Source organism: Sinohyriopsis cumingii, chromosome 10 (genome assembly GCF_028554795.1).
Source record: "Sinohyriopsis cumingii isolate HCF-2022 chromosome 10, ASM2855479v2, whole genome shotgun sequence".
Classification (NCBI taxonomy): domain Eukaryota; kingdom Metazoa; phylum Mollusca; class Bivalvia; order Unionida; family Unionidae; genus Sinohyriopsis; species Sinohyriopsis cumingii.
This window is the reverse complement of record NC_142970.1, coordinates 114,650,846-114,677,112: the sequence shown is the minus strand read 5'-3', so window position 1 is coordinate 114,677,112 and position 26,267 is coordinate 114,650,846. Positions and strand designations below refer to the sequence as shown.

At 35.2% G+C, this 26,267-nt stretch overlaps 1 protein-coding gene across 10 annotated transcripts in view; it reads right to left on the bottom strand.

Annotated features, from left to right (window-relative positions):
- LOC149791062 (tensin-3-like) overlaps window positions 1-26,267 on the bottom strand; it is a 522,379-nt gene that overhangs the window by 306,762 nt on the left and 189,350 nt on the right. Inside the window, exon 1 of one of the 10 annotated variants that reach the window (XM_089972997.1) lies at window positions 19,573-19,778. The exons of the other annotated variants lie outside the window; for them this stretch is intronic. The gene's annotated coding sequence lies outside the window, so the exon portion shown is untranslated. Of the gene's footprint in view, window positions 1-19,572; window positions 19,779-26,267 lie in introns of those variants that run through there. 10 annotated transcript variants of the gene reach the window in all.

The window sequence follows — 26,267 nt, the reverse complement described above, 5'->3', positions numbered from 1 at the left end:
TTCTACCTTAAATATTTTCAGCATGCTTTATATGTTTTCTAATTTTATGGTGTTTGTTTTTTGTAATCATATCATTATATATGTTTCTTTATGTTATAGGTGTTGTCTAATGTTGTAAAGTGCTTAGAGCTTCTAAAGATTAGGTGCTATACAAAGTCCTCATCATTATTATATATATATATATATATATATATATATATATATATATATATATATATATATATATATATATATATATATATATATATATATATATATATATATATATATATATATATATATATATATCTTACCAATGATTTTTAAGCAAACTATGCCAAATCTGAGTAGTTCCTGGGAAAAGTTATAAATGTGTCCATTCAACACAGATGCCCCCACCCATATGGAACCAACCAAATGGCAAAGTTACAAGTCAAACTAGAACCATTCAAATTTTGTCAGATAATGGTGAAAACTTGACCTGACCTTAGTCTTCTCAAAATGAATTTGGTTTTAATCTAGGATGTCCTTAAAAAGTTTGTGACTGGAAACAAAATTTAGTGACAAACATGACAGGACCATTTGACAACACTCTATACTCCATTTTTGAATACCATAGTGGGACATAAATAAGTACATGCAGTAAAGTACTAAATACCATAGTGGGACATAAATAAGTACATGCAGTAAAGTACTAAATACCATAGTGGGACATAAATAAGTACATGCAGTAAAGTACTAAATACCATAGTGGGACATAAATAAGTACATGCAGTAAAGTACTAAATACCATAGTGGGACATAAATAAGTACATGCAGTAAAGCATTGAATACCATAGTGGGACATAAATAAGTACATGCAGTAAAGCATTGAATACCATAGTGGGACATAAATAAGTACATGCAGTAAAGCATTGAATACCATAGTGGGACATAAATAAGTACATGCAGTAAAGCATTGAATACCATAGTGGGACATAAATAAGTACATGCAGTGAAGTCTGAGTCATTATTCAATCATTCTACTCATTATTCTTGCCAACAAATAAAACATTGTCATCCAAGTTGGCTATTTCACTTGTGCATGAGCAGAAGGGCAAAAGTTGGAGTTCTTTTCTTTTCTTTTTTTGCTTAACGGCCCAATCATTTTCTTCTCCAGACCATTTTTATTCCAAATGCCCATCTTATCCTACTTTTTGCAAAGGATCACCTGTCTGTGTGCAGTTCCAACTGGTCTGCCTTAGATCTGAGGCCAAAAAGTCTAAAATCTGGATGCAAAATCGGGTTCTGAGAACCTGTGAATTTTGGGTGGGAAAAAAATCGGGTCCAAAAAATTAAAGTTTTCCCTCTATATTTTGTAGTACAACTAGAAGTCCAGATTATCTGGCATCATTGTAGAGCTACATCTGTCTACCTTTCTATAATACCACCCACTTTAGTGTATTTTAAATGACCTTGATGCTGAAGAGCTCAGAAGTAAGCTACTACCTCCTGACACATAAATAAGGTACAATGGGTTAATGAGTTAAGGGGTTATTAAATTGGGTTACAATTGAAAGTAGTTAGTATTAGGATAAGATAAGAATTCTTTATGTCAGACTACATAGTCCATACATGTATTTAAAAGGGTTTCATATTAAAAGTGGTTAGAATTAAAAGGGTTTCATATTGAAAGGAGTTAGTATTAATAGGGGCTAGTACTTAAAGAGGTTAGTATTTGAAGAGGTTAGTATAAGAAAGGAATTTGTATTAATTATCTGATCTACATCTGTTATTATTAAGTCCGGATATATTGGGAAACAAGGTCTCAATACATACTTCATTTAAGCACTTATTTCCTATCGTATGACACACAATTTCCCTTTCCTATTAATGGCTCTTAGTGAACTTGACAATGGGAGTGCAAACATTTGTAGCTTGCAAGCTATTTCAATAGTGAATTGGAAAAAGGCTACATGAAAAATTAATACAATGTAGTATCCCTTCTTTCTAACTGTCAAATACTTTTTAATCTGATCAATTGTTCAAAATTTCTCCTCACAGTAGCACAGACTATGGTTTGGATAATAATAATAATAATAATAATAATAATAATAATAATAATAATAATAATAATAATATTAACAACAACAACAACAATAACAACAACAACAACAACAACAACAACAACAACAACAACAACAATAATAATAATAATAATAATAATAATAATAATAATGATAATTAGTTTATTTAAAAAGGGTGACATAATCTTTGCATGGACCTAATACTGATTGTGGCCCTCCATTATTTACATATTCACCAACAGAGTATATATACCAATTCCAGTAAATCTTATGACTGAAGTAAAGACAGTGGCACAATGATATATGCATATAGCCTCTGACCTGCCTGGACAGTCAACAGCCATGTTTAAATGCTCACCTTGGGGCAGTTTATAGAGATAATTGTCAGAGAGGTGATTAAAAACCTAAAGAAAGATACAAGCCCCAATTCAGAAAGTACTTAACTTACTGACAATAACAAGGGTGAATTTTTGTTGTAGGTCATTTTAACACTGCTGTGTAAGACTGTGTGTATGTGTGTGTGATTTGGATTTTAATGTAGCTTTAACAATTTGTCAGACATATCACTACAATGTCTGCAATGTGGCAGTTTATTGTTATGTCAAGCACTGAGGCATCATGTCACACCCAGTCACATTATCCTGACACCAGGCTGGCAGTCAAACACTAAGCTCATACTGCTGAGCAAAAAGGAAGGCAGCTGCTAGTACCATTCTTGTAAGTCTTTGGTAGGACTCTGCCAGGGTTCAAACCTGCAACCTCCCACATCCGAAGCAGGTGCTCTAACCACTTAGGCCTACAAAGCAGTCTATTGTGGAAGAGTATATTAGGTAATTTGCATATTAACATACAGGAAGTGGAACAAAACCTAGTAAGTTTGAAGTTAGGTAAATCAGAGATACCTCGGCCTTGAAGAAAGTTCTTACACTTGGTTGCAAGAATGTTTCAATCATCTTAATTAAAAATTATTGCTTTGTTCATCATTAGCAGTAATATTTCTTTGAGGTCCAGTTTTAATCCATATAAAAAATGCAAAACATTTCTTTTTTCATTAGTTGAAATAGTTGGGAAATATGATTCTGCTTAAGGTAAAAATTGTCAAAATGCATGTTTGACTAGAGGAAGGATAAGCTATATGTGAAGTGAGAAAAACCCAGCAAAGTTAAATTTTAGAACTCCTGGATGACAAGTCTGACTTTGTGAAGCACAGGTAGCAAGGGGGTACATCATGTTCTCTGCTGTAAACACCATACTGACATGGGCAATGTTACCCTCCTACAGGAAAACAAGGCTTTAAAATTCTATTAGATTAGTGTCACATGTCTGACATTCCTTCATAGCAACACAGATGCAGAAAGACTGTTTTCAGTGCCAAGTAAAAGTCAACAAGATCTTCCAGTAAGTCTGAACAACACTTCCATCTGGTCTCTAGTGAATGCAAAGATGAACACTCATGACACTTGCATTGCTTTCAAATCCTCCACTGAACTAGGGAGTCCTCCTCTAGCCAGGACTCTTTTCCACTGTCCAATGGATTTTAAAGACAGAAACTTCATGCATTTTTTATCTGATGCATGTGTGATTGTGATTATTTGTGTCAATAACACACACACACACACACACACACACACACACACACACACACACACACACACACACACACACACAAACACACACACACACACACACACACACACACACACACACACACACACACACACACACAGCATTGATAATAAGGTAAATTCATATATGGAGATAATAAACTGAACATTTTTGGATGAACTGTAGGTGCTGTACCAAAGAATCCTGAAGAGAAAATAGAGCATGCTGTACCAATGAAAACTGAAGGAAAGAAAAAAGGCATCCTGCTACATGCTGTCACAAGGAATCCTGAACCCAAAAAAAGGTATGTAATCACAAGGATCCCTGACAGATAGAAAATAGAGCAAGCTGTCACAAGAATCCTGACAGATAGAAAATAGAGCAAGCTGTCACAAGAATCCTGACAGATAGAAAATAGAGCAAGCTGTCACAAGAATCCTGACAGACAGAAAATAGAGCAAGCTGTCACAAGAATCCTGACAGATAGAAAATAGAGCAAGGTGTCACAAGAATCCTGAAGGAGAGAAAATAGGTTAAGCTAAACAAAGGAATCCTGATGGAGAGAAAAAAGGTATGCTGTCCCAACATTTTATGGGAAAAGAACTATTTTATGGGAACAGGAAACAGTACAATCAAACTTATTCCATTGTTCACTTGACTTTTCTAATAAATTCACCAAATTGATGTTTAGAACTAGACCTGGATTACACTTATCAACTTCCAGAAATACCCACAAGTTTGATGAACCTAGTAGGATAACCCACGTTTAGGGTCATTGTCATATTTGTGTGATCTAAAACTCATTTGACAATATGAACAAAAGTACTGTTTTCATAATGTTAAGTCTTATAGATTTTAATTTTTCTGGCATTATTATATACTCTGAATCATCACTGCTGAGAGACACTATGGTATGGTTTTCCAAAAATGTTTGGTTCACTGAAATATTAGATTGTTCACTGTTGACAACATGGTTATTTTAGTGAACAAGCAAATTGCAGAAAACCATGCAATAATCTGATTTGTCAAATACTAGTAAAAATACCATAAAGGGACTTAAATTCAATGTGCTAACATAAATAATCCCCTCCACAATTTCTTTTCTTACATTCAAATCAACATTTTTTCATTCTTGCATGTTGCTTTAGAAATAAATTAGCAGTGTTTTTTGCTGAAAATTTCCTCTTTTCTTCTTTATATTTTCCATCCATGACATCAATCATGTGCTCTCAATTAGTGTCCAAGCTAATCAAAATCTGTAAGACATTTCTGTCAGCCAATGAAACTGATTATCTTATGCTTCTTTGGCACTGAGGACTCAGCCAGTTTAAGCTTCACTCAATAGAGTAAAAATTAAATGTAGTGATCTTATACATGTATCTTCATTTTTTTTTTTTTACATGTATCTTACATGTGCCATAGACGGAACTTTCTTGCAACAAAGATAAAACCAAAATCATTTCCAGAAATATGCCACGATACATTTTCCACCTTGTAACTGCTAAGTGTTGAAAATGTCTGTCAGTGAAACTCCCTTGTTGACATGATGGTGCATTCAGGAGCTGAATGTACAGCAAGATTTTCAAAATGGCTGCAGTGATGGACATATTTGATGTCTGATTGGAGCCATTTTCATCTAGGACCAACAAGACCATGGGATGAATGTGTGTGTAAAATTTTAATGCAATTTTCCAATTAGTTTAGGAGCAGATGTGAGGCAAAAATGTGCTCAGAATGGATGGACAATGGATAACAGATCATATGCTTCACTCATAACATGACCAATAGTGTTATAAAAAAGTAAATGCCACAAAGGTATCAATAATGGTTCTCAATATTAATGAAAGCATTTCATGATGCAAGCAAAATTCATAAATTTGCGGATTCATTCTGAAAAAAATTCTTCCCATTTGGTAAATGTTTCCCCCAAAACACACTGGGCATAGTTTAGGAGCATTAATAAACGACCACAGAAAAATCCCAGTTCAACCTTACCACGAACTTCACAATGCAGGTAAAAAATAAGATGCATATTGCACATATGTTCCTAGGTATTTCAGACTAGAACCATTGATGATAAACCTCTCAAGTATTAATCCCATAGTTCATACAAGGCCTTTTACTGCCACTGTATGGCCCTGAGCAAGGCCCTTTACTGCCCCTGTATGGCCCTGAGCAAGGCCTTTTACTGCCACTGTATGGCCCTAAGCAAGGCCCTTTACTGCCCCTGTATGGCCCTGAGCAAGGCCTTTTACTGCCACTGTATGGCCCTGAGCAAGGCCTTTTACTGCCACTGTATGGCCCTAAGCAAGGCCTTTTACTGCCACTGTATGGCCCTGAGCAAGGCCTTTTACTGCCACTGTATGGCCCTGAGCAAGGCCTTTTACTGCCACTGTATGGCCCTGAGCAACTCCCTTTACTGCCACTGTATGGCCCTGAGCAAGGCCTTTTACTGCCATTGGCTTGGCATGACATAAACTCTTGTTTTTGATCTTCCATAAAACACTGAACAAAACAAAATATTAGACTACTTTGGTAACTTGGTCTTGTAAATACCTGCATGAAGCAAAGATCTGTTTGTTCTTATTACAAACTTTCTGGTTCCTCCAATATATATATTCAGCATTATATTTATCACAGAGACTCTTAAACTCTAACTGGTAACCTATCTATATACCATAGCAATCAATCTGCTTGTTCTGTCCAGCCTACATTTTACCTTTCAAGTTACCTGCATGGCTTTCACCTATCTATAAACAATACTTTCACCTGGTTGGCACAAGTGCTTCACACACACACACACACGCACACACAGACACAGACACACAGACACACACACAGACACACACACACACACACAACTATAAAGTACAGTGTTCCTCAAAGCAAGGCTCTTTCCTGTAGCTAATTTGTGTCTGATATTTGTAGTGTTAATCCTATGATAACAGGGTTCCATCTGTTAAAAATATATACTTTTTCCAATCCTCATTTGATCCACTGTAGAGTTTTTCTCCTGGTGAAGGTTGCTATGGTAACAGATTTCTAATGATAACGAAAAAGCATTTTTACAAGTTCACACCAAAAACATGAGTTAATCCAACACAGTATAGGCTTCAAAGGAACATATGAAACAGTTTTTATTTTAAAACAATGACATTTAATTTAAAAGTAACAATCATGTATTCATTTATAATTATTTGAACTGAGTAATTATGTTGTAAATAATGTCCTATTTATATGTGCACAAACATGCAAACATACATACATCCCTACCCAAATAAAGACACACAACCATACATACAACCATATGTACATACAACCATACATACATCACATGTACATACAACCATACATACAACCATATGTACATACAACCATACATACATCACATGTACATACAACCATACATAGAACCATAGGTACATACAACCATACATACACACAGCCATACATACATACATACATACATACATACATACATACATACATACATACATACATACATACATACATACAGCCATACATAGAATCATATATACAACCATACATACAACCATATGTACATACAACCATACATACACACAGCCATACATACATACATACACTGATACATACATACATACATACATACATACAACTGTACATACATGCATACATACATACACTGATACATACATACATACATACATGCACTGATACATACATACATACATGCATGCATGCATGCATGCATACATACATACATACATACATACATACATTGATACATACATACATACATACATACATACATACATACATACATACATACATACATACATACATGCATACATACATACATACATGCATGCATGCATATATACATACATACATTGATACATACATGCATACATACATACATACATACATACATACATACATACATACATACATACATACATACATACATACATACATACGTACGTACATACATACATACATACATACATACATACATACATACATACATACATACATACATGCATACATACATACAATTCTCTGTATGTAAAGAGAATATATTTCATTACTGCATGTCAGTGTGAATCTGTTAATGATATCATTGATAAACCTGACATTTGTGTCAAACATTACGTCAATGTCCTCTTTTATCATTTTAGAATTTGACCTTTAAGGTTTTACCTTTGTAGATATTGTGTACTTGTTTTGGACTCAAAGATAATGCCTGGACTGCCATGTCAAGGTTACCAAATACAGTATAGTTTCCTAAAACCATCTCCTTGGGGTTTCTGCTTAAAGAATTCACAAGAATACAGAGCCTGTATGGAGATACACAGGGCCTCTCTATGTATATATATGACCTGACTGCATAAATAGGACCAGGCTTCATACATAAGACCTGACTGTGGGTACATTGGGCCTGTCTGTGGTACATAGCACCTGACAGGTTACACAGGGCCTGACAATAGGACATTAGGCTTGTTTGTGGTATATAGCACCTGACTGGTTACACTGGGCCTGACAGTGGGACATTGGGCCTGTTTGTGGTACGTAGCAAATGAGTAGGACATTGGGCCTATCTGTGAGACATAGCACCTGACTGTTTACAAAAGGCCTGACAATGGGACATTGGGCCTGTTTGTAGTATATAGCACCTGACTGTTACACAGAATCAGACAGTAGGACATTGGGCCTGTCTGTGGGACATAGCACCTGACTGGTTACACAGGGACAAACAGCAGGACATTGGGCCTGTCTTAGGTATATAGCTCCTGACTGTTACACTGGGCCAAAAAGTAGGACATTGGGCCTGTCTGTGGTACATAGCACCTGACTGGTTACACAGGGGCAAACATTGGGACATTGGGGCTGTCTGTGGGTGCATAGGACCTGACCTAGGTACATAGGACCTGTGTGTAGGTAGGTACACCAGTCCTGAGGGTGGGGATAAGTGCCTGACCCAGGGCTTGACTGTGAATACATAGGGCTTGTCTGTGGGTACATACATCATGACTGGTTGAAGTGCTAATGGCTGTGAAATAATTTTTCTTATTCTTTAACTGTATTGTGCAACAATACTGTCCATATCAGATGATAAAATTCCACTCGATGATAAACCAAACCTCATTTTTACAATATTTTGTCAAATTCTAGATAAGGATATTATCTGCTCATAGGTTTGTCTCATATTGTTTGTCTCATAGGTTTGTCTCATAAGGTTTGTCTCATAGGTTTGTCTCATATTGTTTGTCTCATAGGTTTGTCTCATATTGTTTGACAAAATTTAGCATGCTGGCATCTATGATTTTATCATGGAAAAAATATTGCAGTCAGAGAAACACTGAAATTAATCATAGTCTTTAAGGTCAATTAAAATAATAAATCAAAGGAATATTTTAGGATCTATCAGGGGTTCAACTTTGAAAGAAAAGATAGGGAATCCATGGGGGGTGGGGGTATTCTTTTCTATGTAGACAGTTCCATTAGTTATAACAGACGTGTTGATCTAGAGACTATTGGGGTAGAGAGTATCTGGATCGAAGTAACCCTTGCCCAATCAAAGCCAATACTCTTATGTTCGGTTTACAGGCCACCTAGTTCCACAGCTGATTGGATTGAGAGATTTGAGGTTCAAATTCAGAAAGCATTATTTAAGGAAGATTTAGAAATTATCATATTAGGTGATTTTAACATTGACTATATGAAAACTCCACCATTAACATGGATAAGTAGCTTTGAAACTTACAACTTTACTCAATTAATTAACACCCCAACTAGAGTAACGGATAAAAGTGCTACTATCATTGATCATGTCTATACTAATAAACCTGAAAACGTAAGTGAAATTAAGGTACCAGTGTATGCACTGAGTGACCACTACCCAGTCTGTATAACTAGACATGTTCCGAAATCATCTAAAAATGGCCAACACATTGAAATTCAATACAGGGACTTCAAACAGTTTGATGAGGAAATGTTCTTAAATGATTTAGTTTGCAAACCTTTCCAATCAGTCTGCACTATATGTCAACACTGCCTTGGACAAATGGTATCAGATGTTCAATGCAGCCTTAGACAAGCATGCCCCAATTAAAACAAAAAGGGTTAAACACCAAATTACACCCAAGTGGATTACCCCTGAGTTCAATGAGGCTAGGCACCTAAGAGATAATTTCCACAAGAAAAAAGACATGAAAAGCTATAGAAAGTGGAGAAATAAAACTAAGCACCTGATAGATAAAGCAAAAGAGAACTACTATAAACAGGCCATTAATAAAAGTAAGAGTACCAAAACATTGTGGAAGCATCTAAAAGAGCTGAACCCACGCAAGAACAGTTGTCTTCCCCCTAGACTTAAGCAAAATGATGATATAGCAACATCTGTACAAGACATTGTGGAAATGTTCAACAATTTCTTCATAAGCATCTCCAGTAAGAGTATTCAGAACCAGACTAATATCCCAATTGAACTTGATGCTCTTCTATTATTTATAAAAGCTAAAATTCCTGATGATAATTATTTTTCAATAGCTAATGTTAGTGAAGCTGATGTTTTTGATATGCTAATTAAGGTTAATATTAATAAATCCTCTGGATTGGATGGTACTGGTCCACGAATTCTTAAAATTGCTGCACCAGTAATAACAAAGTCACTAACACATATCATAAATTTAAGTATAATGAGTGGTAATTTTCCAGAAACATTGAAATGTGCAAAGGTTACACCCATCTTTAAGAAAGGAGAAAAGGAGGATTCAGGGAATTACAGACCAATATCAATTCTACCTGTATTGTCAAAATTATTTGAAAAGCATGTAGCCATTCAGGTCTATAAATTTTTTGAAACATACTCTCTATTTCATAAAGCTCAATCAGGATTTAGAAAGTACCACTTGTGCCAAACAGAACTTACCAAATTAATTGATCTTTGGCTGAAGGAAATGGATAATGGACATATGACTGGGATTGTTTTCCTTGACTTCAAGAAAGCCTTTGATCTTGTTGATCATGAAATTCTGCTGCAAAAGTTGAACTGTTACAGATTTGACAATCCTTCTTTAAACTGGTTTAGATCATACCTAAACCAAAGGTCTCAACAAGTAAGCATTGGCAATATAAGCTCTCAAACTCACACTATTCATTCAGGAGTCCCTCAAGGCTCAGTTTTGGGCCGTCTCCTCTTCCTTATCTATATCAATGATCTACCATTAAATAATGAATCCACAAACACAGATTTGTTTGCAGATGATGCAATTTTGTATACATCTAGTTCTGATACTGAAGTTATCCAAATGAAATTAAACTCAGACCTTATCAGAGTCCAAAACTGGGCACAACAAAATAGGATGGTAATTAATGAAGGTAAAACAAAATGTATGATTTTGGGGACATCACAAAAGCTACACAAGTCAGGGAACCCAAAACTGTCTCTTGCAATAAATAATCATCCATTAGAAAATGTCAAACATGAAAGGCTTGTAGGTATGTCTGTAGATAATAATTTATTATGGAATGACCATATTGATAAGCTTTGTAAAACACTGTCATCCAAAATTGCCCTTCTCAGCAGAATCAAGAAATATTTACCTATGGAAACTCGCAATCTATACTACAAGTCATATATTCTTCCAACAATGGATTATTGTTCTAATGTATGGGGAAACTGTGGCAAATCTGAGCTTGACAGGATTTATAAACTTCAGAAACGAGCAGCACGTGTAATTTTAGATGCATCTGTTGATCATCCCTCAAAAGCATTATTTACAGAACTCAAATGGTTCACAATATATGACAGGATAGATTTTCACAAGGCAGTTCTTTTATATAAATGTCTACATGGAACTGCACCAGAGTATCTTCAAGACTTATTCAGGCCTTTTTCAGCACAATACCACTTGAGATCAATATCACATGGAAACCTTCTAATACCAAAACCAAGAACAGAGCAATTTAAAAAGAGTTTTCAATACTCTGGTACAGTTCTGTGGAATAAGCTTCCACTACATGTAAAATCTGATGAAAATATTAGAGTATTTAAGAAAAGATATCATGAGCATGTATGTGTTTCAAACAGATAATGGAATTTAGTATTTTAATACTAAACATGTTAAAATAAACAGTAATTATTGCCATCTTCATATAATGTGCATTGTTATACTCTCCTTAAGAAGGCCTCAAGGGAGAATAGTCCTTGACTAATGAGTCACCCTCTATAAATAAAGCATTATTATTATTATTATTATTATTATTATTATTATTATTATTATTATTATATTATTATTCTACTGGACTGTCAATTATCAATGATTCTCATGGACTGTCAAATATTAGTGATTCTACTGGACTGTCAATATTCAATAATTTTAGCAGACTGTCAATATTCAATGATTATATTAGACTGTCAATATTCAATGATTATAATGGACTGACAATATTCAATGATTCTCATGGACTGTCAAATATTAGTGATTTTACTGGACTGTCAATATTTAATGATTACAGCGGACTGTCAGTACTCAATGTTCCATTGGAATGTCAAACAGCCAATGATTCTACTCTATTGTCAATGGTCAATGCTGAGTAAATACATGGTAATTACACTGTCTTGAGCCTACCCCCTCCCCATTTCACTATCAGACACCACCTTCTCTGACACTAAATTAGAATATTTACACCATTTTGTCCCAGTCAAGAGAGGCACCCCCTTTATAAAGTCAATTTTTCTCCAGTGAAGAATGGATGGCCATATAAGAAGGGGACATGAATGTATCACACACCAGATATTAAGTCTTACGGGGAAACAGTTTGTGATCAATAGGTTTAGTTTTTAATTCATTATTCTAGAGGCGATGTCATCAAACTTATATTTATTTGAAATCCATGGATAATTTAATAAATAAAAATGGCTTGCTACAATATAAAAATGATAAAATGACATATATTGTAAAAGCTTTAGGGGGAACAATATGTAATGACACAAGCAGTCTGAGGTCATATTGAACCCATCAACTATGAACTTTTATCAGATATAAAATTAAACAACAAACTGACAGATTATCCTCATAAAAAATCAAAGTACTTTGGCTAGACTCTGTGTCTATGTTAATGGTGACATCTTCTGGTATGATGCCACGCCCATTCGATAAGTTGGTCCCATCATTAGTGTTTTACTAACAGAAATTTGACTCCACAGATCAATGATAAGAGTGTGTTTTTGTTAATACAGCCCAGCTAACCTTGATTACTACAACCTTATGCAACACTGAGGATTACACATTACCCAGGTGGAATAGGACGCAACCAATAATTATAGGCTATTTTTATTTTCTCCTTTTCACAGCAGAACACTCCTGAGTGGATAAACAGCAACATAAAAGGCCATTCTCAAATATTCATCTCTGTAAGAAGAAATGGGGAAAACCATAAGTGTGTGCAAGAGCATTTACCCATCAACTCCTCCCTTTGGCAGGTCCATAATTTTGTAACAAAAGCTAAATATAAGAATAATAGATCGTATTAGATCTACATTGCTCCAGTTAGTGATGGATACCAAAGCTTTATGTACCAGTAGCCACAGAAGCATTAAAAGTAGGTTATTGTGACTGACATTTAATCTGACTGAGTTAACAGCACTAATCAAGATCAATGTACTCATGAAATTCCAAATAAAGTGCTGACCTCTTTGTGACACTGATCACTGTTCATGGGAACTACATAAATACAAACCTGCATTAAAAGTGAGGGGTGTTCCAACAAGGTTGTCCTGATAATGCCCCATAACACAAAAACATTATAAACATGGCTCTCATGAACCAAGACCTATTTTGAAAACAAATCAACAACAGCTACAAAAACAAAATTTGACTATTAAAATGTGATTAATGACCCATCACAAGCTGTTGAACTGACACTGAGGGGAATTATAACGAGGTAAATAAAAAGTCTTAATAATTCAAAGCTGATGTTTCCATTACCAGAAGAGACACATTTTCTAAGATGTGTGAAATGAAAATGTCCAGGACAATCCAGGGTCTATTCTTGAACTGAAAATATTGGATGGAGATAACTCACTCCTTTGAAAATAAAGGTGGATTTTCTAAATGGGGTGGGGGGGTTATGAAAAAAATAAAGGTGTCACTTGAAAACATAATGTGCAAATCTCACACATAAGATTGATTTGTTTGAGCCCTTTTTGAGAAATGAGCATGAATGATATTATAGTGCATTATCAAACTCAAGAACACACCTTATAACCGCCTCCATAAATATCCTCCATTTCTTCAAAGCTGCATCCATTCTTTTTTTGTGTGAAATCTATGATAAATGTAATTGTTATTAAGTACCACTTTTAAGGCAGTAGTACAAAATGTATGTCATAACATAGGTCCACACAGGTAACATGTCCTTGGGAAAGGTCCCATCTAATCAGCAGGAATTGCCAATACATCTTTAAGTGTGTTTAAAATAAATAAAACATAAACCAGAGCCCAAATTATATGTGATGGTATGGTCCATTTACAGTGATATTTACTGCTTTTGAACTTGTTGTTATCCTGGTTGGATTATAACTTGTAACAAATACAAGATTAACAAGGTTCAGTTATTTGCTGTGTATACTTGTTATAAGTCAAATCAAACTGCAAACAACAAAGAGCCTGACCTACCATAGCATAATGCATCTGTAGATCAGGGTCTGTCCTGTTTGTTCTACTGATTACTCCAAACAAATTGCACAGACCCAGATCTGCAGGTGCATTATGCAATGCAGATCTGTGCAGTTTACAGTTGGACTTGCCTCATAACAGAGTACATGCAGCAATTCAAAATGACAAGTTTCTGCATCATGACAACTCTCCCTTACAGGTCTAATTAATGCAAACTTTTGCAACCTAGACCTAAAATTATAATTCTCCACCCAAAAAGGTTCCACTCTGTGCCCATGTATGGGGAATGATGTGCAGCAAGACAGGAAGTTGTGTCCAGATCTGCTATGGTTCATGGGAGCCATAGGATTTGCATCCAAGTACACTGTAATTGCATACCATTCTCATTAAGGTGAGAAATGGTTACAAAGGACCAATACCAAAATATTTAAAATTGTATTTCCACCTGTGCCAATTACCTCGAGTCCATGCATGGTTATTCAAACATCCGGAAATAAGACACAACAATTTTAGCGTACATATTTATGGACATGTGCACAAAGAGCTAGAGTGACCTTGGCTCCTTTCACCAGCCTAAATGGCTGTATCTACTTTCAACTGCCCAATTCTATTCGAATACAGGAAAGATTTGCCAATTTAACTGACATTTTTCTGACAGTAATTTTATTCCCACATTTGCTATGTATTTCAAGCAGCAAATTGTGCACAACCTAGACACACATATAGCATCAGACAACTAGTACTACAGAAAGGACAAGTTGCAATGAAGGCTTCGCCATCTGTCAACCAGTACGAGTTGTAATACAGACCTGCCAAATTCCAATACTAACTGGCCATCTCTCAACTAGTGCTACACAAAGTACAGTTAGTAAATACACATTGGTCATATCAATAATCAGAAATTATATCTGTTCAATGATGACAATAATATCTAATGGTAAGAATTGTATTTGAAAATCTATGTAGAATTATGACATTTTGTTTAAATTCTTGGATTATAGATAGATGGAACAATTTACTCTTTAAATGCCTTACCTAATTTCATTCTTATCTATCCCTGACAAATTTGTCACATGTAGATATTTGTACACAAGATACCTGCGATCTATAATGTTTAAAATACTTTAATATTTTGTATTTAATTTTGATATATGGACTATGCAGTCTGAAAAAAACAGTTCTTATCTTATCTTATCAAATGAACTAGTATACACTAAGTACAAGTTGTAAACAAAGATCTGCCATCAGTCAAGTAGTACTGCAAAAACCACACAAGCACAAAATACAAGTTGTAAATACAGATCTACCATCAGTCAGTTAAATCAGCACTATTTTCATTTGGACCGATCAGACCTCACAGGAAGTCTTAAAGTGAAAACCTGATGTTGATATGACCCTCCATGCTGGAGGACGTGTAAAAACAATAATATGATATTTTGAATATGGTAACTGTTGTGGCCATACTGGATGTCACATCAAAATGGCCACTGTGTCAACCATACTGGACCACAGATTGGCACAATTTTCATTTAGGACCACCTAGACCTCATAGTGATGACCATTGATGACCATTGATGACCATTGATGTAGGATGAGCTGCAATAACACAATTTTAAAGATAGTAGCTATGGTGGCCATATTGGATTCCAGATCCACACCATTTTCCTTTTGGGACCAACAAGACCTCTTGCAGAAGAGGTGGCCTTATAACAGGGAACACTGCATAATTTTTAAAGGATTTTTGTCAAAGTTTCAAATCCCTTTCTTAAACAAAACTTCCTTCATTGATTCTGTAAAATGAAATGACTTACATGCAAATTTATATACATTTCAATAGTCATTTTTCTCTTTGCAATGAATGCTGTGGTTTAGTACTTGGTCATATGTCCACCTAAATGAGAGTCTGCAAACAGTCTTTGATTTTAAAAGTCCCAAGACTTAAATGTTCTAGGTACCATTCAATAAAAGTCAGAATTAACCTGGAGTCCATATATACAGGTGGACACTAGACTTTATACAGCTGGAGTCCTTATATATATTTAGGCATAAGCTACAGCTAAGGGCCACAGTCTGATGGGACCCATCAAACTTTCATAATTTTGTACAGCCTTATTCTATGTTAACAATTACCATATGGGGGGGAGGCATGTGGCTGAGTGGTCTAAAGCGCTAACCGTTACGGATCACTGCCATCTCACCTCTGTCTACATTCATTCCAGACTCAGGCTCAGCCAGTGTGGGTATGTCAGAGAGCTTGCTGGTAGCTTCTTGTGGGTCGGTGGTTCTTTCCGGGGGTTTTCCTGGGTTCTTCCTCCACCATTAATACTTGCTGCCATGTATAGCCTATCGTGTGCTGAAAAATGGCATTAAACCACACAACACCAACAACACCAGGGTTTCCCCTGGTTCTTCCTCCACCATTTATAATTGCCACCATGTATAGCCTATCTTGTGCTGAAAAAAGGCACTAAACCCTACAACAACAACAGACAAATAGGGAATCTACAGCTCCCCATATCTAAATCTGGCCCTGAGTCCTTGTATATTCTGGGGGACAGTGGTCTTTATATACCTGGAATGTGTGTGTGTGTGTGTGTGTGTGTGTGTGTGTGTGTGTGTGTGTGTGTGTATATATATATAGACACACTCAGGTGGGCATTGTAGATTTAATTGTACATGTAGTGAATTCTTTAGCTAAGTTTACCTTTGTGTTCTACCTAAACACTGTAAAAATACAACTTTGTTTGATCTTGTGGAGGCAATATTATGATAACACTTAATACAAGGAGTCCAATAAATCAATGTTATAGGCTGACATTGAATCTGGGTCATCTGCTACTGCAGTTGTCAAATAAAATGTGGTTTGTGACATGAAAATTCCAGGGGAAATTGATTGTTAGACTTGAATATGCCAGTGGTAACAGGTGTCAGATCCAAGACGAATTTATTGCATCAAGGTGTACGATACTTGTTAAGAAAAATCAAATCTATTGAAATCAATCAGTCACTAATTGCCTGCTTTTAGTGTATGACAGTTATCTGCTCTTGGTCAAATCAACCATAAAAACTAAGACATTTGAGATTGTGTTCATACACACAGATCATCATAATATCCTAAAATTAAAAAAAAAATTGTTTCAATTAGTAAATATAAATAATTATTTACTCAAAGATGGCCTGGTACAGATTTTGAGTGATCTGTCTTAAAATATATACAAAGAAACTTTCTTACAATAAATGTCAATCTGGGATGATGAAATTACATCAATTACATTTAACGCTAAAACCAATTGTAGATTATTATTATGTTATTTATTTGTTTTTAAAATAAAAAGTATAGATATGAGATTATGTGTACATTTTCTGCAATATCTACCATTATAAAACAAACAACCCTTATGAACTTTTGGTATTCCAATTATAATATTGTCTTTCTATTTTTAGTATATCTAACATCACACACTGACAGCTATTTTTGTAAAGTAAACAATACAGGTATGAGAATACATGCATGAAACATACACAATCCTTGTGAAATTCTGGTATTCCAAATAAAATATTGGCAGCTTAAAAAACATGATAGAACTGTTCCTTTCAAATCAAGAGAGCAAAGAGTACCGTCAAATGGGATACAATTTTGTGTTCCAGAATTTTAAAGCATGTTTATATCTCTTCCACTGGTCCCAAATGGCCGAGTGGTCTAAAGTGCTCACTTTTACCAATCACTGTCTTCATGGGTTCAGGTGTCAGGCTTGGTCAATGTGGCATTTTGAGAAAGCTTGCCAGTAGCATCCCGTGGCTCTGTGGTCCTTGTTGGACTTTCCCACCAGTATACACTGGCCACCATGTATATGCCATCATGCACTGAAAAATGGTGTTAAACCCAAGCCAACATTTACATATCTCATCGATGGTATGTATTTTCATTGAAGCATGCTCTCACATGGCTCCATGATATTTATGCCATATGAGAGCTTGGTAAAGTGCATTACTTAAGATTAAGGCGTTTCAGTCCAACTTGGTACAAACAAACCTAAAAGAATGTTTCTTTCTATCTCAAAAATGAGACCAATTTTCTGTTTTCTATTCTCAAATTTCCATTATCAGTTTGTATTGTAAGCATAAAAGAATGTCATTAAACATGCTTTTTACAAGGAATGTCTCAATGAGTCAATTTAAAAGTGGCTTTTTACAAGGAATGTCTCAATGAGTCAATTTAATAGTTTACCAGAAATATCTCATCATCACAATAATGTATATCACCTCATTCATCAGCCATTCAAACATCATATTTCTAAATTTTTGGAAAGCCTTGTTCTGGTATAACTAGGAAAACTTTTTTATTTAAAACCAGGTGTTCATTGGTAGATATGACACAGCCACAAGAGAGGTAATTGGTTGATTGAGACTTAAGTATGTAGTGCTAATTATCCAGGTGGGTGGGGGGAAGCAAAATTCTGAGATGAAACAGAAATTCATATATGTAAACTAATCGTCTTGGCAACCGATGGATCCTGATAGTGATCAGTAATTCAGGCATAAATTTTTTCATGCTGGTGGTTAATTTAAGTCATTTATCATAAGATCTCTCATATATATATATATATAATTCATGGGAAAACATTTCACATCTGGATAAACATTAACAACTGTCAATCTTGGTGTAGATACATCTAAAAAAAATATTATACTTTTCATATCTCTGTGTAAATTATACATGTCATAATGAAATTCTTTTCAACTTTTGAGAGTTCATTTAATAACCTAATATTTCATGCTCATAGAAAAATAAAAACTCCATTGGATGTTCAAAATTGTCTCTGCTTTTTACATCAAAGGATGACTGCAAATTCTTTTGAAATCAAACATCATCGTCAAAGGGATGAAGACAGACAAGTGTGTGTGTGTGTGTGTGTGTGTGTGTGTGTGTGTGTGTGTGTGTGTGTGTGTAGAATCTGTAACCTGTTTACTTTTTATGAAGTTATAAGAAAGAAATCTGTAAACAAGAAACTTGTACATGTTTGATACAAAATTAATGCAAATTTGATGAAATATAATAAAAAATGTATACAAAATTGTGACTCCGAAACAACATGGTTAATGCTTCCTTGTGCAAAACGATTTATGTAACTCTCTAGTCTGTGATACAATATTATACAAGTACAGAACAATATTGCACATGTTGGCTTAAAAATAGTCCCTGTGTGGGGGTCCTCCTGTCAGATCACAGATAAAAAATGGATGCCAATCTAACTCACCTGTGCAGCAAACTCTCAATAATTCTGCCAAAACTTCCAGAACACTTGGATGACCACAAATCTAGGATTTTCAAAGCCCTCTATTCCACCATCAAGCGAAAGTCCAAAATATAATTTAAGTATCTCGAATTCCCCCAAAATAACAAATGAAAAGTTGCCACAAGTTTTTCCCCCCAGATGAACTCAGGAGCTTGGTTCAATTTCACAAGGGATGCTGGGAAGCATGAAGAAATGTGTACATGCAACACAGGAAGGAAGCCTTCTACATGCTTCCCCATCTCTTTATAAGGAAAGGACAAAAATAGAACCAGCCTCAGTCACACACTTTGAGGATGAATGCGTAGTGTAGTCATCAGTTGGAAGCTGTGGGCATAACAACAGCAGTTATGTTACCCCCCCCCCTTATCTTGGAGCATACTACTAGATAATCAGTCTATTAGTGGAGTAGGTCATAGTGGCTTACCTCCTTTGCTGCTACCCTCTCATATATATATATATATATATATATATATATATATATATATATATATATATATATATATATATATATATATATATATATATATATATACACACACAGACACCACATACACAAATGCACAATTAAGATCACAACAATTTTCCATGTCTAACAAAACTTTTGAAACAAAATTGTGAATGAGATAAAAGAGAATGTATAATCAACATACTTGATCAAGTCATTGTTTGCTTTTTTTTTAAAATGCTACTGATGAACGGGTTCCTACCTACTTTAAATCACATAATTTTAGAGCATAAAACTTGTGAGAAGTCAGGGAGCACACAAATTTTCACTAAACGTTTGATGTGGGAAACTACAGTACTTGGTTGAGCATCAAACGTGCAATCCAAGTGTCACAGGTTTGACACCTGAACAGGCCAGTCCAAATTGGCTGGTTCAGTGTGTCCTTCAATTTTTTGCCAGTTTAATGCTATATTTTAACGTAAGATAGGCTATGCATGACAGCCAGTATACCTGATAGAGGAAGAACCCAGGAAAACTTCAAGAAGTAACACTAACCCTCAGGAAGCTAGTGGCAAGCTTTGTCACATAGCCACAATGGCAGAGCCCAAGACTCAAACCCATGTGGACAGAAGCAAGATGGCAGTGTTCAGTAATGGTAAGCGCCCTTAAGACCACTCTGCCACCCAGAGCCTCTGTGTCATTGGGAAAGTCACTTAGCTGCCATTATTAGTCAATAATTTGTTCAAAGTGCCATTAAAACCAACAAGATACAAATACAAATACTAAAATTATGTTAGGAAATTACAGCAAAGCATCACGTATACAGAGCCTGATTAAATGGATTATGCTCATGTGGACTACTGTCAAATTTTCCTACCCCTCCCCCCATTACCTGGATAATGCTCACATGGACTACCACCATATCCCCCTCCCTTAATTTCTTTTTTACTTATTGCAATGACATGTACATATATTTATAACTAAAACAAATTTCTAAATCACAACATCAGAACATAAAAGAGTTAAAAACAATTAGGAAGCAACACAACTGAATATAATCTGATACAATTATAATTACAATGGCTGGCACTCCTAAAGTAGTATGTGACACTTCTAGGGATGATAAAAAAGAATATTAAGTTTGATTTCTTAATCTCAAATTGCTTTAATGTTATGAAAAGGATTTGGATTTTGGATTCTTTTAAACGTAGCTTTAAAAAAATTCAGTCATATTGCTACGATGTCTGCAGTGTGGCAGTTTATAGTGATGTCTAGCACTGGGGCATCATGCCGCAGACATGTAGCACAATGTCCCACCCAGTCACATTATCCTGACAGCAGGCTGACCTGTCCTAAAACTAACCTCTTAATGCTGAGCGCCAAGCGAGGCAGCTGTTAGTACCATTTTTGTAAGTCTTTGGTATGACTCGGCCGGGGATCGAACCCACAACCTCCCGCATCCGAGTCGGACAGTCTAACCACTAGGCCACCGGAGCGGTTCATGAAAAGGAAGGGAGGGATGGAGACATGGAGATGTTTTATACCAAGTACCATGTGATTCATTAATAGAAATTTACTATTTTTGGTTCTGAAGTGACAAAAAGGGCAGGACATGTAAGTTGAGCCATAATCAAATCACTGCTGTAAATCATTCCACATTTAACAGGGTCAAAAGGTTGAGCAAGGTGTTACAGAATGAACTGTCTTATCTCAATAATGCCTCATCAACAATGTGCAGAAAAGCCACTGAGGTTATGAAATATAGGCAGATGAAAAAAGCATTAATTAAAACGAGAGAAGTAGGATGAGAAACTAAAATGGGGTTTAGTGGATACATGCAAATGAAAACTTAACCAAACCCTTAATCTGTTGATGCTGATACTATATCTAATGCTTGCCCCAGCTTTCTACAAGTATTGCATTTATTCTGTGTAATTAATGATGCTTCCTACAAATATTACATTTATTCTGTGTAATTAATGATGCTTCCTACAAATATTACATTTATTCTGTGTAATTAATGATGCTTCCTACAAATATTACATTTATTCTGTGTAATTAATGATGCTTTCTACAAATATTACATTTATTCTGTGTAATTAATGATGCTTCCTACAAGTATTACATTTATTCTGTGTAATTAATGATGCTTCCTACAAATATTACATTTATTCTGTGTAATTAATGATGTTTCCTACAAATATTACATTTATTCTGTGTAATTAATGATGCTTCCTACAAATATTACATTTATTCTGTGTAATTAATGATGCTTTCTACAAGTATTACATTTATTCTGTGTAAATAATGCTGCTTTCTACAAGTATTAAATTCATTCTGTGTAATTAAAGCTGCTTTCTACAAGTATTAAATTTATTCTGTGTAATTAATGCTGCTTTCTACAAGTATTTGTAAAATTAAGAATAAATAAGTACTGAACTGCAAATCTTCTGCTGTTGATCTTTGTCATATCACATACAAGGTAACTTACTGATTATCTTAGCTGGTCTGAACCTTGTAATCTTGTGCAGGTTTGTGATATTTTCACATCAGAGATCCTGGGTTAGATTCTTGACAGAGCATGTGGTTCAGTGTGTGCGACATTCAGTTTTGTGACTATAAACCCTCAATGAATGATGTCACTGGTGATTTGTGTTATTCAGATCATGGTACGACGGTTTACTCTGCATCCTGTTTCAAGCCGAGTTGCACAATACTGCTGGAGTATATGATCAAATTATCTGAATATAATAAGTTCCAAACACTCTGTCACTGGTAAATTTATCCAATTAGCATGGGGTCTTAATTGCCAGCAAGCTGAATGCATTGTCATTTTTCATGCATATCAGTGTCATAAGATGGCACCGTGGGGTCTGTAAAGACATGTATCCAATTTCTTAAATATCTAGCAAAGATCTTGAGAGTTTTGAAAAAGAACAGCAGGTGTCTGTTTTCCATAATTTATGCATTTTGACAAAATTAATTAAGTTCATGATCCATATTTGTGAGGGAATCATTGTTATATGTTCAAGTGTAATAATCCCATAACAAAAAGCACTATAAACTCAGAATGTCCTCTTCCTTTTCCATTGCATGCCATAAAAAAATAAACTTGTATGAAAATAGTAGCCATTTTGAACTCAGCCCATAGATTCAATTACATAACTTCATTCATTTCATGTCACAATGACTCAATGATTTGTCATCAATCACATTTTGTTTTTTTTTAGTTTTGGCAAAAATATATTAGCCCCTGGCTAACAGACAAGCATTAGTGACAAACCCTGCATATAGTTCAACTCTGCCATCCATGAGATTTCCATAAATATAGCTTTTGTGGTTCAGATTTTGTCTGGCATAGTGATTTGGTGAATATGTACTAAGGATTTTTTTGCAATGTGCTGGACAAAACTGTACTTTGAAACTGAAATCAGAGACACTTGCATGAAAAATTAAATCTTTCAACTTTTGTTACCAAAACTTAGCTGTGATGTCTCAGAGTGCAGAAATATTTTGTAGAATTTAAAGCAATATCATAGCCTTATTTTCTGTACCTCATTATCCATACCTCGTTCTCTGAACCTCATTCTCTGTACCTCACTATCGATACCTCATACTCTGTATCTCATTCTTTGTATCTCATTATCTGTACCCCTTTCTTTGTATCTCATTCTCTATACCTCATTCTCTCTACCTCAATATCTACTTCATTATTTGTACTTCATTCTTTGTACCTCATTCTCATTCTTTGTATCTCATTCTCTATACCTCATTCTCTGTACCTCAATATCTACTTCATTATCTGTACCTCATTCTTTGTACCTCATTCTCTGTAACTCATTATCTGTACCTCATTCTCTGTACATACTTTCAAAGTACCAATGTCATTCTATTTGGCATGCACCATGCAATCAGTAACTTGGCTTTTTCCTGAAAGTGAATCCAAACACGAGTCTCTTTGTATTTTAAATCCATGCACTGTGTGAAAGAGCAGGGAAAAATATCTCACTGATTTTACTACAATTTCACAAACTTTTTTCAGATCTGAAGTCCATTGCATGGAAAATATCATGTGGATTCAGAAAAGGACCAGTTACTAATGACAAGTAATTACAAGCAGTTACTAATGATAAGTAATCACATCCAGTTACTAATGACAAGTAATTAATGTTATTAATTGTAAGGACATGTGCAAGGAACATTCAAGGACAGCACTAAGGTACTGTATATACTCACTTAAGTCAAATCCAATGGCAAACGGCACAGACTCAGATCTGACACTGCTTACTGTGCTTGCAGATTTGGATCTTTGCAGTTTGCCAGGAGTAACCAGTGGAACAAACAACACAGAACCTGATCTGCTGGTGCAAGGTCTATGTTGTTTGCAATTTCACACAATAATATAAGGTATAAAGACAGTAAACTCCAATAAACAGCCACTGTGATAAATCAAAGAGAAGCAAGTGTTGATAGATGTATACAAGAAGTGTATAATTTAGTCCTTTCTCATCAATGCATCAAAAAACTCCTGCAGGCTCTAGTATGTACAGCAGGCTTTATGCACATTCCTGCATGGTGATCAACAGATGCAGTAGTTGCAGTGGCTCTGTGAGTGGTTAGCTGTAGTGGCTAGGTGGTTAATGTGCCAAACTCACGACCAAATAAGTCGGGGTTTTGGTTTCTAATATACCATCAGCCTGTGCCATCAAACAATTGTGTGTCATTGGGAAAAGTTTTTATGCAAATTGTTTCAACACTAAATAACTTGTGAAGCTGTACTATAAAACAGCAAACCAAATCAAGGCATCAATAATATAAACTGCAGGTAGGAATTTTGTGGCAGCAAAACCTAGTGGTTTATGGGGCACTGTTAAGTATCTCAGTGTCTTTTATTTATGGATAAACATTTTGCATTAAATCTCTGATCTTTAGCCAGCAAAATTAAAGGTGTCTTCCCAGTCTCATCCTCCCAGTCTCATCCTCCCAGTCTCATCCTCCTTGTCTTATCTTCACTGTCTCAAATGCAAGTAATCCACAAAAAGTGGTCAAAGTAGCTAATAATTCAGAATATCATGGGGAAAAAACATATAATTTTTCTTCTTAGAGACATGAGGATCTTGACCTTTTCTTGATCCCCAAATCATTAGGTATTTCTTATTTCAAAGACAACCCATTTACAAAAGTGGTAAAGATTACTGGTATACAAATCAGGTTATTGTGTTGACACAGTTTAACTTTCTCCAGTCCAAGTAACTCTGACCTTTGACCTTTTGATGAAAAAGATGATACACTTTGTCCTTGACCCAAATGCTACTTACAGAGTTTGGTAATGGAAAGCTAGATGGTTGAAAACTCAAGTGCAGAAATGAAATAGGAAACAGATGGCTGAACCTATAACCAAATACTCCCCACTTTATGGCAGGTGTATAAAAAGGAATGGAAAAAAAATATAATTAGATTGTTCTTTTTGACATAATAGTTTTGCAACATAACTGGATCATAACCTTCTGCTGTGTTCAAAGAGTAGCAGTCTTACTCCAAAATTTCTGTTGTTTGCATGTCTTTTAATGTAGGAACAAAGAAGATGCTTTATGTTTGTATAGTTCACCTTAAAAAACTTCAGTATGTAAATAATGGAGCAAGATATCTGCAGTTATTACTGACAAAACTGACAAGATCATTAATTATTATAAACCACAGCTGTGACCCTTCCCTTGGAAAACCCCTGATTTAGACACATGAAAAGGGTGCTCTCCAATATACTGTATATACTCACTTATAACTCCAGTCAATAAAACAAAGATCCTGATCTGCCATCGCATAATAGGCTTTCGGATTAGGGCCTATGTTGTTTGTTTTACAGAATGCTCCTAAACAAACTGCAAAGACCCAGATCTGATGGCACTTTATACACTAGCAGACCTGGGTCTGTGTATTATGCAGTTTACCTCATCTTATAAACAAGTATATATACAGTACCAAGCATTTATGATTTAATTCGTATATTTTTTGTTTTGTTTGAAAAGCCTGGCTGTTAAATCATTTTAAGAATGTTGTCTCAAAACTTCAGTCCAATCCAAGGAACATCTCAAATGCTGTTACATCATTTTAAGAATGTTGTCTCAAAACTTCAGTCCATTCCAAGGAACATCTCAGATGCTGTTACATCATTTAGCTAAGGCTTTAATGATTAGCATATGAAAAAATATGA